The sequence below is a fragment of the Perognathus longimembris genome, chromosome 2, assembly GCF_023159225.1.
Source record: "Perognathus longimembris pacificus isolate PPM17 chromosome 2, ASM2315922v1, whole genome shotgun sequence".
Taxonomy (NCBI): domain Eukaryota; kingdom Metazoa; phylum Chordata; class Mammalia; order Rodentia; family Heteromyidae; genus Perognathus; species Perognathus longimembris.
This window is the reverse complement of record NC_063162.1, coordinates 97,327,085-97,347,233: the sequence shown is the minus strand read 5'-3', so window position 1 is coordinate 97,347,233 and position 20,149 is coordinate 97,327,085. Positions and strand designations below refer to the sequence as shown.

Below are 20,149 nucleotides of genomic sequence, written 5' to 3'. Positions count from 1 at the left end.
GAAAAGCAGTTGGATCTGACAATGCTTTACCAGAAAGTGGTCATTAAATCAACTTTTTTCTTTTATTTTTCCAACATACTTTTATTTTTATTTGACACAGTAATGGCATGTATTTATGGATACAATGTGACATTTGATATGTGTATAAAATACACAGTAATCAGATCAGGGTAGCCGGCATATGTTTTCCCTCACATATTTATAATTTCTTTATGTTTAGAACATGCAAAAAATCTCTCCAAAATGGGCTCAGGGTTGGAGCTAAATGGTTAAAATAGCTTACAATGTTCTGTAGCTCCATAGGATAACTATTATTTATAACAATTAATTGAATATTTTAAAATGGCTAATGCAAAGGATCTTAATCACAAAACAAAGATATGATAAAGTCTAAATACACAAACATTCCAATTACTCTGATCTGATCAATATATAATGAAGTATCACATTATACCTCATAAATATTATGTATCAAGTAAAAGTAAAAACCTATTATCTACTTTGAAATATTTGGTTGTTATTAATGGAATTATCTTGTATTGTAGAATGCTGAAAGTATTCTCCCTATGTAATTACACCTTATGTTCATTAACCATCCTTTTATTTCTATCTTCAATCCCTCATCCCAAATCAGCCTTTTCTAATACTGGCATTCATCCCAAAGTCACCTACACTATAGTCATGCTGCAAGTGATTTACCAAGACTTTCTTTAATTAGCTGGCAAATTGGATCCTTTCATTCATTCTTGGTTACTCTGACCACAGGAGTGCCACATAAAAGACAAAAAAATATATATATTTTTTTTTTCACCGAAGCTAGATTCCTTGTCAGTATGACTGAAAAGGAAAAAAAAGCTGGCACAGAAAGAATACTTGCCAATCATAATTTAAATCTAAAACTATACTGCTAGTATAGAGACTCGTAGGTATGTCGGTACATAAATGTCACCTTAACTTCTGCTGTGAATTCACTCTTACTGTAGCATTTCAACTTTGGCTTTAACACAGCCACCATTCTTATAGTTATATTTTCTTTTGAACTGTTTTCCCCCTTGATCCCATACCTCCAAATAACATCCAAAGATACCCTCAAAAATATTTCTTACAAATAAACAGCTTCCCTACTTTCCTCTGTTGAATATAAAATCTAGTCACACTGTATCAGAAGATTCTGGCAACAACCTTTACAGATGTAAAACTTGTCTGGGAGGCAAGCCCTGAGTCACCAAAACTCCATACTCAAATGAAGTAATTGAAGACATGGGTAAAAATTCATCCTTAACTACATGGGAAGTTCCCAGGAGCAAAAAGTACATGTTGATAAAGAGAAGCCTCCATCATAAGCAGGCTTGAAAGCCTCAATTTAATTACTTCTCCTACTCCTTATTGCACCTGACTCACTATTTCCCCATCTCATTTCCCAGCTTCTACCAGCTCTCCCCTCAGGGCTCCCATTATCCCTTTGCACATGGCATGCACTCTCTCACCCTCTCCTCCACACTCCATGAATTGATGTTCACTGCTTTCTGTGTCTTGCTTTCACAGCATCTAGCTTTCTAGTAAATTGTCGCTGAATCAACATCTTTCACTGGAAGTCTGTGTAAAACAGAATTGTACTGGAGAGATAGAAAAGCTAAAGATACTTGCCTCCTTTAAGACTTGTAAGCCAAAGCCCAAAATAGCCATAGAATTTCCATTGCTGGAGTTAAGAATACAGTCCAGATTGTAGAAACTGATGCTGGACCTTCCAAAGACCTCATGTCAACTATCCAGAGAGCAGAGGGAGGGATGTGGTAGAGAGTAACCAAGGCCAGAGCTAAGACAGATTAAAATAACACAGATCAAGTTCTTAACTTTGGTGCCATAGACCCTCCTTAGCAATCTGCTCAGGTCTGAGTAGTGTTTCTTAAAGCATAAAGATTAGAGCATCTTCAAGGAAAAGAATTAAATAGAATTTTAGCTGCCAAGGAACAGTAACAAAAAATTCTCAAATAGTCATATTAGAGCTTCTGCATTAACATGGAATAACAGAACTACTAAAAGTACTATAATTTCAAATGCTAGTTAACTACCATGATTTGTTGTCACTAGTCATAATTTAAATATGCTAAATTTCAGGTAGAGAATAGAAAAGGCTTTTTGACCCCACCCAAGTTTACAGACCCTAGAATTTACCTCATAGGCTTCTTGGTTAAGAACACTTACCACAGACTTACTCTTCTCAGATTCTAAAATGATTTCAGGTTTCTTAAATAGTCACCTCTAAGTTCACTGCCAACACAAATCCTGTGATAAATATATTCCAGTGAGAGTGAAGCACATGAACCACTGTATCAAAGGGATAGCATTAACCCCAGTGTCTTAAGTGTATAATGAAGGCCTTCTAGCTCTAAAATCTGATTCTCTGAAATTCCCATGAAGTCTCTAGCCCTTGAGAACACTGTTCATTCCTTCAATGAATAGGTGTGGTATCCCTTCATGCCCAAACATAGGTACTTCATATATATATAAACACATTTGTATGGACCCATGAGACATTACATTTCTTTATTTAAAGAAAACCCTGATATCTAGCTTTTTAAAAATGGTCTTATAGTGCAGTGGAAGCATATATGCAGAGTACTATACAATTCCAACAGCTAGAACAAAGAACTTGGAACTTTTTCACCATTAAAAAAAGTAAAATCGGGGCTGGGGATATGGCCTAGTGGCAAGAGTGCCTGCCTCATATACATGAGGCCCTGGGTTCGATTCCCCAGCACCACATATACAGAAAATGGCCAGAAGTGGCGCTGTGGCTCAAGTGGCAGAGTGCTAGCCTTGAGCAAAAAGAAGCCAGGGACAGTGCTCAGGCCCTGAGTCCAAGCCCCAGGACTGGCAAAAAAAAAAAAAAAAAAAAAAACACAAAAAAAGTAAAATGTTTGAAAAGATAAATATACTGAACTTGATTTAAGCATGACAGCATAGGTACAATTATTAAACAATACATGAGACCACGCTTAACAAAAACAATTTTTTCTATGTATCGTTCAGAAAAAAAATTTTTTTGAAAAGAAAAATCCATTCATTTAAAAACAAGTGCATTTTTTAAGAGTTAGATGCATGACTCAAGTAGTAGAATAACAGTCAAGCAAGCAAGGCCCTGAGCTCAAACCCTTGTTTGTGGAGGGAGAGAGTGGGAAGGACATTTTAAGGCATGTTCAATTTTTATTTATTTTTTAATGTGCAGAGACAGACTAGAATTGAGGTAAAAAAAATAGCTCAAATGTTTTCATGTAATTATCTGTGAAATACTGTGCTCAGGTAGAAGATATTTGGTAAGTCAGATGTTATATAAAGTTGACACATATTTTGGTTCAGCTGCAGAATTATTCTGGGCTCTGGAAGAGGGTGCCACTGCCATCTCTTTGTTGTTAAGATTTCTGAGCTTCCTACTTGAATATGCCACTATTTCAATGTTCAAGTAAAGAGCCTGTAGGCTGACATAAGCCAGCACTAAAGCAAAGGGGGTAGGGAGGCAAGACAATCATGTTTTCAGCAAGTGGGACATTCAGAGGGCATATTCCCAGCACGTGTGGAAACTTTTCTGCTACTCTGCCAGCATGGGTCTATAGCCCCCTCTGTGTATGAGAAACCGGGTTTTCATAAAGTCAGTGTAGGAAAGAAACAAACACATTTAAAAGAAAAGGAGGAAAGAACAGCATTCCAAAAAGTGCACAAAATATAATTATTTTTGCAGAAAATAAGACTATCAAAGATGTCAAATGGCCTACCATGGACAAGAGAATACAAGTCCACAGAAGCTGTGAAAATTCATTCCTCACTAGAAGACATTAGTATTTCTAAGGTGTCTACTCTTGGAGCCAGTATACCCAAAAATGCAAGTAGGACTAAGGAAGTTAAGGAATCACCTAAAACAGCAATTGAAACAGTAAAGAAACACTGTTTTATTTTCAAAGGGAAAAATATCAAGGTCCAAATTAACAATACTAGGTAATGTATGAGTAGTCAAAGTGATCTTTCCTTCAATTATTCCTTCTCTGTTCAGACCACCATTCCCACATTGGTGGAGATAACCTTGTCCCATCTTTCTTTACCCCCACATAAGGTCCAGCACCTAGTTATTTCCTTCAAGACAAATCCTACCAACTTAACAAGGCTCTCAAAAACCTGCTGATGTCAGACAACTTAGCATTCTCGTTCCTATTCACAGATCTGCCCCAGGTGGCATTTTAGCATCTGCTTACCTCACCTACTTCCATCTCTTTATCCTATTCTATAAAACAATTTCATATCTTTTGCTCTCAAACTTCTCCCAGCTCTGAGCACCAGAACAATTTAACACCATTCTCAAGCTCCCAGGATCCCAAGTCCCAATGTGTGACCAAAGGTGCTCATCAGAACAGCCACATATTCAGACATTTCCTACCTATACTCTTAGAAATATAAGGAAAACCAAGTAAGTATGACTTAAATCACAAGGTATTACATAGCCATAATGGGAATGCTGGAAGACAAAAGTATAGGGTGGTTATTTTGTTGAATTTTTCTAGTGATGAAGGAGGGAATAGTGCTTCCTTATTTCCACTAAGCACAACACACAAAGTAAGTGCCTCTCCAGGACTAAGCAACTTACTTCTGTATACTTTTATTATCCTTTGGAGACAATTCCTAGGAGATATAAGTCAATTCCTAGAAATGTTTCAAGCAGTTTTACAACCAGGAAGAGCTGTACCTACAACTAGGACAGTTTATCTGTGAAAGCCTGGGGCTTTTCACATGTGAACAGAAGGTGATAGTCCATTTAAATAGCTCAGAAAGTCTCTTCCAGCCTCAGTTCCCACACATGTAGACCAGCATCAATAATATCAACACCACATAGGATTCTTGAGAGGTAACAAAATCATACATGTTAAGTACTTCTACTACACAGTAGCTACCAAAAAGATCAATGCACAAACTATGGTAGCTATTACTTACTGGTAGTAGCACAAAAGGAGAGTGAGTCAATGATATACACAGTGAATCACAACTGACACACAACTAAGCACAGAAGCACAGAGATCCACTTAGTGTTAAGGCACACTAAAGATTCAGAGGAATACAACAGAGTCCAAAGTTGATTTTACCAGCATGTATCTAAGTCATGCACTGTAGTAGGGCACCTGTCCAAATTTCATGTTGATGATGAGAAAAAAAAAAATCTGGCAAATAATTTCTGTACTCGTGAATTCCCAGAGCTTTTCTTACAGAGAGCCCTGCTGGTTTTCTTTCATTCAAATCAAAGTCTTTTTGCAATAATGAGAGAAGTTCAACAAGAAATAGGCATGTAAGAGAGAAGGATAAAGATTTCTATGATCAAGTGGAGGTGTGGTTCAAATGGTCAAGCATAAGTCATGAGTGAAAAAGGATGTCTATGATCCAACTATCTATAGAAATCTGATTATAAGAATTATGAGATTATAAGAATCTATTTAGCTTTAGGGTAAGTATGATGGAAAAATATCAGTTATGCAAAAAATGAGGAATGCAAAACTATGAATCTTTAGAGCAACAAACCACTGGTGATTTACGAAAAAAATTAAAATAAGGCTTTAATAATTTGATGCTTAGCTGAATTTGAGGCAGAGAGAATAACTAAAGCCCATTAAAGGATATAAATGAATAATGAATGCTATTTTCTCAAATGTTCTATTTATAAAAGAAGTGTCACATAAAGTCACATGCTCAATCTTAATTTTAGTAAAACTAAAGAAAAATAACACTTCCATTTACTATGATAACAAGCTCAGAAAGTGGACAAAAGGGCTATTCCATGACAGAAAGTATCAGTGTTTAACGCTTCTATAAATATAAGTGACAGTTTCAGCACAGCTGGCTGCTAAGGACTTCATTATTAACAAATGGAGTTAATATTCATGATTTACTACAGATTTTCCATCAAAATGAAATGGTCACGGTAATGATAATTGGATCCACGTGCTACAACGCATGCCTCATGAAACTATAGTTCCCTCACATGACACTGTACAAGTAAGAGTTCAGAGAAAAGCAATGTGTACAGCAATTCTTAGCTTCCAGTATTGAAAAGGTCCAATCTTAGTTCAACTGAAAATAAGCACACAGGGAGATCCAGTTGTCCTGTTACAGATTTTAAGTTACAAAACCAAACTCATCTACCATTCAAAGCAAACCAAAGGGGAGTGTGTGTGTGTGTGTGTGCGTGTGTGTGTGTGCGTGTGTGTGTGTTTATGTGTCTAACAAAGCCAAGCTAAAGGATATATCAGTATAATACTAGTAAGATAAGAAACATCAACATATCTTCACACTAAGATGCTAAAAGGGTAAATATATAGTCTATTATGTGATAAGAATTTAACTGTAGGGGCTGGGAGTATGGCCTAGTGGCAAGAGTGCTTGCCTCATATATATGAAGCCCTGGGTTCAATTCCCCAGCACCACATATATAGAAAAGGCCAGAGGTGGCACTGTGGCTCAAGTGGCAGAGTGCTAGCCTTGAGCAAAAAGAAGCCAGGGACAGTGCTCAGGCCCTGAGACCAAGCCCCAGGACTGGCAAAACACCTCAGGGGGGGAAAGGGTAAGGGGGAGGGGGGAAGGGGGTATGAGGGACAAGGTAACAAACAGTACAAGAAATGTATCCAATGCCTAACATATGAAACTGTAACCTCTCTGTACATCAGTTTGATAATAAAAATTTGAAAAAAAAATAAATATTAAAATTAAAAAAAATTAAACATTTCAAAATAAAGTAACAAAAAGATTACTAATTACACAGATGCCTAATCAAGTCATTTTCAATGGTAACTTAAAGCTCACAAAATCTGGGATGACAGATGGAAACCATGAAATTGATCCTTGGCCACGTATGGTGACAGGTGCCTCAGGAGGCAGAGGATCACAGTTCAAGGCCAGAGCTGGCAAAGTTAGTGCAAGATTTTATCTAAAAACAAAAGCAAAAGGACTAAGGCAATGACTGGGCAAAATTTTAGTTAGTCAATAAGTCTTTGCAGAGCTTTTTGTAATAAATGGCAGAGAGCAATTTTAAATTAGCCTCATGCTAGTTAAAAATGGGTATTCCTCAATCTTCTAACACTGCTTAAAAATAATTTATTCCCAGAAAAACATAAATGCTTCTTGTTCATTGCAAGACTGTGAGTTCAATTGCTAGCATTCCCCCAACATGCAACTTTTATCATTCAATATTTTACCAAAAAAAAAAAATTACATTTGTCTTTGCAGGCTGTCCCACAATGAATTTTAGACTCCTGCCTTTGTTACCACCATGCACCAAATTGCTAAGTTTTTAATTAATTCTTCTCACAACAAAAGGAAAACAGCATAAATTAATCAAATAAGGCCATTTTAAAATTACATTTAATTAAAAGAAAGAAACCTAAAAAGCACAAAGCTAATTTTTTAACAGTGAGCACAACTTTTTGGAAATAAGCAGGAAAATTAAAATGAAATGAAGCTCAGCTACTACCAGTGGCTCATCTTTTATTGGTTTCAGATTTAAGGTAAGGTTTCCATCAAAGGATGACTGAGAAGTCAGAAATAACTTAAAATGTGGTACATATGATGGGTATTTACAATTTATTTTACAAAAATAGGCCATTCTAAACTTAAAAACTTGAATTGCTAGCTGTATAAAATTTAGCTGAGTCAATTTTTGAAGGCACTTTCAGATTCTAGTACACTTCTCCATCCACTAAGCCGTATCTTCAGTGCAAATGACGGGCCAACTGTGGGTTAAAGTGGTGGACGATTCCAACAACATTATTTCTTATCAGTAATTATTTAAACTAGAAAATTAATTGCCAGTTCCAATATAGAATGTGAGACAAGTGTGAAGGACACATTGCCCTAGCAAAACAAATGGATTGTCCCCTATCAATCCTTCTTACTGAAAAAGTAAGCAATGCATTAAAGGCTTCATAGTAGGCACTTTGGAAGAAACATTTCAGCAACATCAACCTCCAGGTGAAAGGTTAGCAATAATAAAAATAGACCACCACTTTGATAAAAAGTGACATGCCTCTTGTAGAATTTAATAGTGTAGAAAATGTTTAATGTTTTTGTTTAATGTTTTAGATGAAAAGAATCAACTCTGAGTGACAGCCTAAAGAACGAATATGTTTGAGAATGACAATCACAAATCAGGCGATCATTGCTTTTCCAACTTAGAGCAACATCTCTATTGCTAGTTAGATACTGTTTGATACTTGAATTTTGAAAGACTGATCAATATGAAAATATATCATCTTCTACATTTGTCACATCTTCTAGGCGTCACTACTGAAAGTATTAGACAATTAACCGTTAAATGAATAAAGGTGACAATTGACATATTGAATGTGATCTACAAAATAAGACCACTGTTCTCTGATACAGGTATTTTAACATGGACACTGATATCTATCCCTCCATCAGGCAAAGACTATCCCAAGAACCCTGGCTCTGGGTGAGGGTGAAGAAGTTCATGATGATAAAGGTTGGAGGCGTGGTTCAGGAGTAGAACATCAGCCAGTGAGCAAAAGCATGAGATACTGAGTTTGAGTCCTGGTCTTGGACCCCCCAAAAAAGTTCCTGATAGATAATCAGTTCATGCAGCAGCCCATGGTATCAGAAGTCCTCAGACTTAAAATATTCTCCATAATTTCAATATCCTCTCTTGCTGATCCTCTCCTGAAAAGCAACATAGCAACAGTGTACTTAAGGACAGCTGGGACTTACAGAATACTTTGCTCTTCTTCAGACTTAAAACATACACAGAAATAGAATCAATAAAACAATGGCATGTCATTTACATACTGGTCATTTTCCAAACACAGATTTTAGTTTTCCAGGTATTAGAATATTGGTATAAACTTAGTTTATTAAGCACCCATAATATAAAAATTGCAGATCCAAGTGCTCTTGAATCAGACATTTCTTTTAGAGTCTCCAATGACTTTGATGAGCAAGTCAAATGATGCTATTTCAATTTATCCAAAAAGGGAATGCTAAATTGATATGGCTCAAAGAGATTAAATGACTTAAGAGATGAACAGTAAAGTGCATTTTTTTTTAATGTCACTGTCTGGGAGTCAAAATGCTCTCTTTTGCCCAGTGACTTTTAAATATCAAAATATACACACAGGGCTGGGAATATGGCCTAGTGGCAAGAGTGCTTGCCTCGTATACATTAAGCCCTGGGTTCGATTCCCCAGCACGACATATATACAAAAGACCAGAAGTGACACTGTGGCTCAAATGGCAGAGTGCTAGCCTTGAGCAAAAAGAAGCCAGGGACAGTGCTCAGGCCCTACGTCCACAGCCCAGGACTGGCAAAAAATATATATATATATATATTATTATATATTATTATATTATATTATATTATATTATTATTATTATATATTATATTATTATATTATATATAATAATATATATTATATATATAATAATATATATACATATATATATAAAGCTAAAAACTTTTTTTAATGGATTAATACTGGGAATTGAATTCAGGGTCTCAAGTTCCCACTCAGCCTTTTTGCACAGTGCTGGTGGGGACTAAAAATCCGTGTCTAAGTGTTTTTAAATAAATAGAATTCATACAATTAAAAAGGAACTAATGATACTGAAATATAGTTTTCTCCTGTACCAGATCATCAGCAGGGCATGTTAAAACAGAGTGCCCATAACCACCTCCAAATTCTCAGAGGCTGCTGATACTTCTGATCAGAGGAATTCAAAACCATTTCTAGGCCAAAACTTGACAATCTCATTCACAATCTACATCCCCAATACCTTGCACATAGCATAAAATTCCATAAATACACTCCTTTAACAAATGAGTTAGTCATAGAGACAAAATACAAAACTTATTACTAGTAAGTCTGGATAAGTTAATATCTTTTTTGTGCTCTCACATTTTTCTTGTACAATCCTCGGGACTCCTGAGGACAATGAATTATCTTTAGACTTTAGACTTATTTTAGAAAATAAGATTCAGAAATTTATAGTTAAATTATCAGTTACATTCTTCTGTGTGGACAAATACTTAGAGCATGCAATTATTTTTCAAAATCATACTTGATGATCAGTCAAAACACACAGATCCCATTTATTTATATATTTATTTATTCATATATATTCATATATATCTTTACTAAGATTAGCAGTATCAAATACTTAAAATATCAAAGAAACTATAATTTAATATACTCAACGAAATTTCAAATGATTGTTTAGTAAGGCTTCATAGACTTATAAGTGGCAGAAAACTATTTTAATTTAGTGTGTCAGTAGTTATAAATGGGTGTTTTACAACCACTTGATAATGCTAAAGCACACACACACACACACACGCACATTTATTTCCATTAAAAATCATATATTTCTTGCCTATTCTCATTTACTCTTATTATACTATAAGCTTTACCCTTAAGGTAAGATCCAGCTCAGCTTCCTCTGAGTTACTTCAAGCCAATGGAAAGAATCTCATTTCTGAAGTCAGTGACTATCAATACAGTGGCTCTGTGTTGGTTGCTATGGAAGATGTAACAAAAACCAGAGAAAGCTGGCCACAATTCATCCCTGTGAATGAAACCAAAGCCCTGCTTTTTACCTACCGATACAATGTTACAAGCATGCCTTTTTAGAAATGTTTTCTTGCCAGGCACTGGCAGCTCATGCCAATAATTCTAGCTATTCAAGAGGCTGAGATTTGAGGATCATGTTCAAAATCAGTCTGGGCAGCTATGTGCGACTATTATCTCCAATTAGCCATCAAAATGCCCCAGTGGAGGTATATCTCAAGTGGTAGAGTGCTAGGCTTGAGCAAAAGAGTTTTAGGGATAGTGCCCAGCCGGAGCTCACACCTCAGGACCAGTACCAAAAGAAGGGAAAAGACTTTTTTTTTAATGATATATTTTCTTAAGTCAATTTTTTTGCAACTGTAACCTATATTCCACAAACTACACTCATTCATTGCCCATCATTTCACTGGGACTGACCTTTCTTCCTTCACCACATCTCACAATAGCATTTCTTCCCCTTCCCACCTCCAGATCACTGTTAAGTAACTAACAGGTAGCCCTTTGTATCATCACTTAGCCCCACTCATTTCTAGTCACTCTCCATTGCTTTCCTGTCATCACAGCTATCAGGTCACTCCCTGCCTTGAGCACACACATCACCTGAGTAGAATCCTGAGTCTGGCAACCTACATGCCTAACCACCTTACTTCAACCTGAGTTTCAGATAGATTTCTTTCTTGCCTCACTGAACAAAATCAACAACCAATCAACAAACAACCTCGGATAAACTACCCTATTTCCTCTTCCTAAAATATGGCTTGCATTTCTGACATTTTTCTCCATTGCCTCTCTGAAAATGATGTTCTGCATCTGCTGAAGTCTTACTCATGTTGTTCTAATATACAGTTAGTCCTCTGTGAATGCTACATCCATGAAGTAACCAAACACAGATGAAAGATAATGGGGGTGGGGGAGGGAAGTGGGGACTGTGTGTGAGTTGAACATGTGCAGAATTTCTTTTAACTTGGCATTATTCCACATAAAATACAACATAACTCCTACATACAGAGCATTTACATTGCATTAGTATTATAAGTAAACTACAAATGATTTAAAATACACAACTGAATATGTATTACATTGTAGGAAAGGCTTTGTTGGATTTTGGTATCTGAGGGGTTCCTAGAATCAATTCCCCTTGGAAACTAAGAGATAACTATGTATGACCTTTCTTCCCTAGAAATATTCCCTAACCAGCAACAATTCCCTTTTCCCACTTTACACAAAATAAACTGCCATAATTTAGGTAACTATGTAGAATTCCCCTCTCTGTCCAGATTATATAAGTTTCTATACAACAGGACTGTGTATTACACTTATTAGGACCCATTTGTCCACCTCAATGGACTGCAGTCAGAACAAATGCTCCATAAGCATTGTACTCTGTGACTCAGCTCATCAGCAAACCATAGGCTCTGTGCATAACTCTCTCAAACAGCTTTTGAGACTATCAAAGGAGATAATAAAATTTTTCTCTACAAAACATTCTGCAAATCGAATTGGTAAGACACTTAAATTGGTGAAACAAAGGTACATTCACAAAACATCAGAGAGCTAAGCAAGATGATGGTGTAAGATCAAGCTCTAAGAGTAGGTATTGAAATGCAAAGGCAGCAAAAAGAACTCAAGGGGTTTATAAAACATTTTTCAGAAAAGGAGGGCTGGAAGACAGCCCCCTGAAGGAGGAGCAGCTGGAACAGAAAGCCCCGAAATCCTGTCTAGTCCCTCTGAAAAGGATCTTAATCTCCTTAGTAAATTAACAATCTGAACATGGAAGTAAGAGATTACACAGATATCTTTCTGACAGCACTGGGTGGTCTCCCTAATCAAGCACCACTATTTCCCTCGCCAGAGGTCAATAGCCTGGTAGGCAAGAATGAAAGCATAGTGTTCCTTCAGCAAGAAACAACAATTAATTATCTAAACTTTCACCTTCTATACACTCATCTTTCTAAACGACTTACTTGTATTTAGCCTCTATTAAAGATTCTACCATTGTGCTCATCAGTTTACAACTCAACACTTTTTTTCTTGAGACTGCAGGCAGGCTTCACAAACATTTGCACCAGCTAGCATTGACTGTGGGCTCTTTGAGACCCATCAACGACCCCACCCTTGCAGTCCTTGACCTTATACACTACTAGAGACATTTGAGTAGTATTTGCAGAAAGACAAGAAGACTTAAGGATCTAATATGTCTTAATATTTTAATAATTAAGCTAGCCTAAACGCAGACACATACAAGAAAGATATATAACCAAGGAATTCCATTTCCTTTCCTATTATTATGTCTACCAGATGATAATAAGCTTAAAATACAACCCATACACAAATTTCTAGAACACTCGACATATTTGCTATTACCTACAGAAGTCCAATACAAATAATGAAGGTAAAGAAAAAAAAATTCTGTGAACGAGCAAACTTGCTGTACTTGTTTTAAAATCACAAGAGCATAGATTCCTGCAGAATCCAAACAAGAAAATTTCATACACACCACCAAGTATCTCAGTTGCTGATGGCATGAAGCAATCTAACTAAACTCATGGAAACAGGAAGGAAAGATAAACACATCTTTCATGTCTGGCATGGAAAACCTAATAGAGGGCTACATCTCCTGTAAATTCTAATTAGACTGTAAATGATAATCAGAGGATTTGTCTTTGATCTTGGGATCTGTCTGTATCATAGTACCAACCTGTGAGTCACAAAATCAGTTTACTAATTCTACATTCCAGTATCAAGCAGCAAATCTTTATTTTAAATAAATAGGTGGGGCTCTTTTCTCTTTCCTTTATCTTAATTTAACCTTAACCCTAATCCTCAAGCAGCAAAGTCTTTTTAGGGTTAAGGAAAAGAGAAAGATGCCATTCCTGTCACTATCTAAGTAAGGGAAAGTAGGTTAAACTCTCCTGGGGATAGCCTATCAATGAGACCACTTAAGCAATATCAACAGTTCTTCGAGTATGTTTACACAATTGGTTAATGTGGCTTAACAAGGCTAGAGAACTTTTATGCCAAAATAATTCTTTCCACAGTGACTGTCAGTAAAGGATGACACACACATTTTTTAAAAAGCCACATCCTTCTTCTACTCTTCACTTAGAATTTAAAGAATATTTTTTAAAGAATATTTTAAACTCAGTTGCCTTTCCCCATTCAGACTGGCTTCAACTGTCCAAGATTTTAATACTATGGTAGTTGTTAAAATGCTAGTGAGAAAACGGTTCTCTTTACTTCTACTTTACATACAAAATTCTGACTTAGAAAATGATAGTACAGGTGATTTTTTAAAACACATCACATTTTATTTTTTATGTTCTCAAAGAGAAAAAGTAATCCAAAGGCTGTGCAACCTCATTTATCTGGCGTCAAGAGAGCAGAGCTCTGGAGGAGCGGTTTCTTGAATAACAAACACTCTGCCATTCATTGGCCTGGAGTGAAAGTGTGGTTGCTGGCTGCCAGCACTCCTCCTCCTCCAGGGGCTGCCCCTCCTCCAATGGCAGGACTCAGATAGGGCTGTCACTCATAGTAAGTGGGTACCCCAGCTCCCTAGCTTCAGAGGAATCTTGTGGTATATCTAAAAGTAGGGATGGGTGCCATGCAGGACCTACATTCTTCCACTTAATTTTGTGTATGGGTATTGAGAGGAAGATGTTTTGTTTTCTCCTTATCCAAAAGCCACAACCACATAGACATACAGCAAAGGCAACAGAGCCCTTGAGATATGATTTAACTTCTTGTGTTAAGTTTTGCCCAATGTCAGCTCTATAAAAGCCAGTAATTTCAAGGTGGGTTTTTGTCATTACCAAGTAAAACAGTAGTAATTTACACATTGTCCCAAGTTCAAATGACTAAGTTTAACTGATAGCAACTGCATTTAATCTTTATTTTAGTTAAAAAAGAAAACACAAAGCCAGGTGTACATGCCTGTAATCTCAATACCCAGGAAGCTAAGGCGTAAGTTACACAGAAAGAACCTATCTCAAAAAACAAGTAAAAGGGGGCTGGGGATATGGCCTAGTGGCAAGAGTGCTTGCCTCCCATACATGAAGCCCTAGGTTCGATTCCCCAGCACCAGAAAATGGCCAGAAGTGGCACTGTGGCTCAAGTGGCAGAGTGTTAGCCTTGAGCAAAAAGAAGCCAGGGTCAGTGCTCAAGCCCTGAGTCCAAGGCCCAGGACCGGCCAAAAAAAAAAAAAAAAACAAGTGAAAGAAATTTCAAAGCCAGGGAAGGAGGAAGGGAGAAGAAAGGGAGAAAGGAAAGAGGGGGAGGAAAAGAGGAAGGGAGGGAGGAAGACAGTGAGGGAGGGAAGGAGGGAAGGTTAAACACAGTTAAACTTTTCTTATTGATCTAACTACTAACGAGATAATATATAATATTCTTAAGCGTTATTGAATTATCTATAAACACTTGACTCTACTAAAGAGGTAAATACTGGTTTCTAATTAATTTCTTTTGTTCATCATATTGTCAACCTCTTGTCTGAGCATTGAAGGTCAGATGCCAATTTATCCTCTCTTGTAGTTGCCACAGCTTACTGACTGTCACAACCTTCAACAGGTGGGTTTTTATTTCCAAACAAAAACAACTATATACCAGAGATATAAAATTAAGACAAGCTAGTTGTGAATGACTTATCATGTTGTGTCCTTTTTCTCAGAACAGAGATTCACTCAAGTTACAATGAAAACAAAAAGGGGAGGGTGGCCACTCAAATTCAGCTTTACTCCCCACAACCCTTCATTCTGCCCTCCTTCTACCTTCCTCATTCCTTCCCTTTCTCTTTGTGTACAACAGAGTCCACTCTCATTACTGTCCTGGCCAATGGTGTCCTTTTTTGCAAACATTTTTGAAAGTCAAACTCTTCACTGGATTGTGATTCCTCCTTGTCACTGCAAAGTAACTCAATTTCTCTTCCTAAGTAGAACTTCCTCAAAGAGGAATCTGGTCTAGCTCTTCTTTATGAGCTAGACCAAAGTCATGCCCATGTCCTCATGAATGGCTGGCTGCCCCCGGGTTGTATGCCCATTGATGACACAATTAATGACAGCTAAATAGAAGCTGATATTATTTACTTATTTATTATTTAGTCTTTTTTTTAGCAAACACAGGGAGCTTAGAAAAGTAACTGCCTCATCTAGGCTAAGTGATTTACAAACATTCATTAATTTAATATGCAAACTAAACCAAAGTACTGTGTATAATCATTACTCTATTGCAATCATATTTTACTGCATATAGAGTAATATATATGTGTGTGTGTATCTGTGCATTGCTGTTTTAAATTATATATAGCCATATTAATACAGTATGCATATTTCATAGACTGGAAAACTGAATAAACAAAATAATCATATATGGAAATGGAATAAAGCTAATCCATAGCTCTCCTACAGATTATTGGGAAAATGTCATTGGTGAGACATGTTGCTAAAACATCCTTGGAAATAGAACTACTCATTTGGAATAAAAAAAAATCTTTACCTTTCTAAGTACTAATATCAGAAACTAGTCAATAATGAGCAGAGTATCAAAAGTGAATTTTAATCTATATTGGAAACAAAATTGTATGAATTCTATGTCTACAAAGTGAGGTTCTTTCCAGGTTATACACACCAAGCTGAGAACAATTAATCCATTCTCTGAACTGGATAGTAAAACATAAGAGAGAAAAATCAAGAACATACTTCTCTAAGAAAAAGAATTAAACATAGGGATCAATTCTGTTTGAAAGAGACCAAGGTAAGTGAGACCATCTAGGAATCATCAATAAATGAGAAGTTAACAAAAGAACCCTGGTGCTTAGATATCCTCCTCTTCTCATTTCTCATGCTGCATCAAGGCTTTGCAACATGACAGGCCTTCCTCCTCCAAACAGTCACCACCTCTAGTTCTATAAGGCTGTCACAATCCTGAAGTACCACTCCTTAACTATTGTAGTAGGAGTAAGTCAATGCCATTCTCCCTTCCATTTCTGTCACATCTTTTCTCCCAAAAGAAAAATCACATGCTGATTTCTTTTTCTTTTGTTTTCTTCTCCTTAGTATCTTATCTGTAACAGGAAGAGTGTCCGCAGCCTTTATACATCACTATCCACAACGCAAACTAAACTATGTTTTTTAGAAAATTAAAAGGCGTACTTTACAAAGGGTGAACAAATGCAACAGTAGTACTTACTAGACGTGTGTTGAAGATGAACTATACAACTTGTGGGTAGAATGGGAGGGAAAAACTGGGAGAGAGGAGGGAAGGGACTGACATTGTCCAAAAAGAAATGTACTCCTTACCTGACTTATACAACTGTAATTTCCCTTTGCATCAAGTTTATAATAACAATTTAAAATGTATCAGTTAAAGAAAAGGCATACTTCAGGTGCAAGATAATCTGGTTAATGAAATTATACCTGTCAGTGGAGAAAAAAGGGAACAAAACACATTGCTAGAAATAAGTGACTTTTCAAATCATTTTATTAAGGGTGATATTAAAACTATATTTTAACATCCAATTTGATGAATTCAGAAGTAAATATACATCTGCAAAACCTTATCGAAAAATTTCTTCCCAACATCTTAATTTACTACTTAACTACTGTGTGTGTGTGTGTGTATGTGTGTGTGTGTGTGTGTGTGTGTGTGTTGTTCTACTCAATCTCTGGAGAAAATCCACACATTAACTTTGACCATACCTAATCACTGCAAGTGCCCTCAAATCCTATTTCAAATCAGTTCCTTTAAGAGTAGATTTAACTTTAAATTTAAATGCAAGGGCTCTCAAGAGAAGAGGATGAAGCATTCCAACTAAACTTCTGAAAGTTTAAAAACAAGAAAAGAAAAAAATGACCATGTTGCACAGTAAGGTATTCTAACATGTTTTCATTTGATAGTAGTAGTGTCATAAAAAGCAGGTGAAATGTCTTTCTTTTTAAAAGAAACTGTCATGAAGTAACAATAGTTACTTGGATGAATAAATTATGAGAATAATGTTTTAAGTATGCAATACTTTAATTAAGCCCACTACATGGTTGTTAGGGAAGAAAAAAAGAACATATACGAAATGGTTCCTAACTTCCCATGCTGCCTTCAGACATGTTGCCAATAGTTGTCAACTACAAGAGGCCTTCAATAGATCAAATTCCATTAGGTCAATGACATAGAGCTGGACCAAAGTTCAAGATCTCAAATAAGAGATGTTTGAACAAAATATTACACTTATCGGCCCCTTGCCTGCTTTTCCAAGTTCTTGAAAGATTTTTTTTTTTAATAGCTGTTGGTTCCAGAGGAAGAGCAAACACCTCCATTGGCAAGGAGAACAGAAAAACAGAAGCAGGTGGTCAAGTAGCCCAGTTGGCAAAGCTTTTGGCAAGTAGCCGCTAGCCTGAACTGGTTAAAGTCACCACTGATTCCTTAGTGCACAGCTGTATGGCAGCTAGTCCCACCCAGGCAAGAAATGCTTGCAAAAAAAACAAAAAAAAAGGCACAAGGGACAAACACTTGTTCTACCATAGACTCCATAATTCTATGAAGAACATTAGGATATTAACTCATTCACTTACAAGATTCATAGCAAAAGGAGGAGCAAGAAAGATACATAGATACTATTTGGGAGGCATGGGGTCATATATATTAAAGAATTTATTTGACGATCTCAAATAATCAAAATTTCCCATCCTAAATATTTAGTGATTATCCCTTTCCATTTTCTTTTCAGTGCTTCTGGGTACACTGCTCCCTTTATAGCTTGTTGAGTTCAACCAATCTTGGTCTTGACTATATTTAAGGGACAAAATGGAGTACAATAGTAAATATAATCATTTATGGTCTTTGTAATTCTTTTAACTTCATCATGGCAAAATTAAATCGCTTCACTTTCTCCTATGCTGGGAGGCATCCTACTAGCCCTTCCTCACTCTTCATATCAATAAACAACACTTGTCCTACAATTTAAAACATATTATCTTAGATGTATAAATACAGTAATGATTACAATTACATCTCAGTTAAGATTTGAAAACCAAATCATTCTTTTAGACCATTCAAATCTAGTAGTGTTTATGGCATTAAAATACTACTGCTCATGAGAATTCCAAATATCCTCTCTTACAATGAAACTCATTATTTTGTGCAATTAATATGTATTAAATAAATCATATAAAACAATGTAAAAATATTCTGTCAATTTAGACTGAAAACTTGTTTCTAAACTGATAAAAAACAAAGTTATGTTTGTAAAATAGTCTGCAAATGTGTTTTGGAAAATCTAAAATGTTCAATAATTGACAGTGCTTTTCATTTGGACTATACTAATTAAGAACCAGATGTTTTCCATATAAAGTTTTCCATGTAAAACTCACCACAACCAGTTGGGCAGGTGGCTCGTGCCTATAATCCTAGATACTTAGGAGGTTAAGATCTGAGGATCACCATTCAGCGCTAGCCAGGACAGAGAGTCCATGATACTCTCTATTCAGAAAAGGCCAGAAATGGTGGTGTGGCTCAAGTGATAGAGTGCTACACTTGAACAGAAGAAACTCAGGGACAGTGCCCTGGCCCTGATGTCCATCCCTAGCACTGGAAAAAAAAAAACAAAAAAAAAACTCATCCTACCCCATTCTAGTATCTATGTGTGTTCATCCTGGATATACTGTTGGGAGCTATTTAAGAGAATCAGTCACTCCCTTTTAGTGACCAGCTATCACATATACAGAAAAGTTCCTTTTTTTAAAAACATGGTAAAATAGCATAGAGAACGAGATAAGGACACTAGCCATGCTGATGAAGATAATAACTGCGAATTCTGCTTACAACTATATTTGCAAATAACTGGAGACAAAAATCAGGTGTACTTGTTCCAGTTTGGTTCAAAAGTTCATGAAAAACTGAAATTGAAGCATGCCAGTCAATTAAAGAAAAAATACAGCACCCTATGTCATCACAATATACTTATGTACTTGTGCGTATTCTCATTATCTCCCAAAAGTAAGTATTCCACTGGCAGCAAGAATGAAATTTTAAGTATGAAATCAAAGTGCCACTTGAAACAGTATCAGTTAAGTCTGTAAGAGATCTAATTGAAAATTTGTCCAGTCTAAATATTTGGGATATTTTAAAGGAAGCATTTTCTACAGAGCAGGAGATTATGAATTACTCTGATTAACTCATGAAATTTCCACAAAGTATCATGTTAATAGCTAAGGGATAAAGAATAAGCAGAAGATGAATGTCAGTTGTACACTGTGGACCATGCTAGACTACCTTTTGCTTTTCTCCTCTTTTGTTCTATGGCCTTGGATGAGACTTTTAGTCTGTATTCCAAAATACAAACCAGGCTTGAAAGAAAACAGTATTTCTCAAATGTAAACACTAACTAGTCACATCTAATAGAGGAAGGGAGAGACAAATGGCCTTTTGCTCACTCACTAGGCCATATCAAGGAATTGATCAACACCCAACACCAGGTGGGACTTATCAAAGTCAAACTTGGAATAGAAGCTATATTGTCTGAACAACTGAACAACCCAACTAGATACCATGAATTCCAT

The 20,149-nt window shown here is 36.3% G+C and overlaps 1 protein-coding gene across 5 annotated transcripts in view; it reads right to left on the bottom strand.

The window, feature by feature from the left end:
- The window catches only part of Dock4 (dedicator of cytokinesis 4), a 417,461-nt gene that overhangs the window by 360,416 nt on the left and 36,896 nt on the right, over positions 1-20,149 (bottom strand). The gene's annotated exons all lie outside the window — the stretch shown is intronic.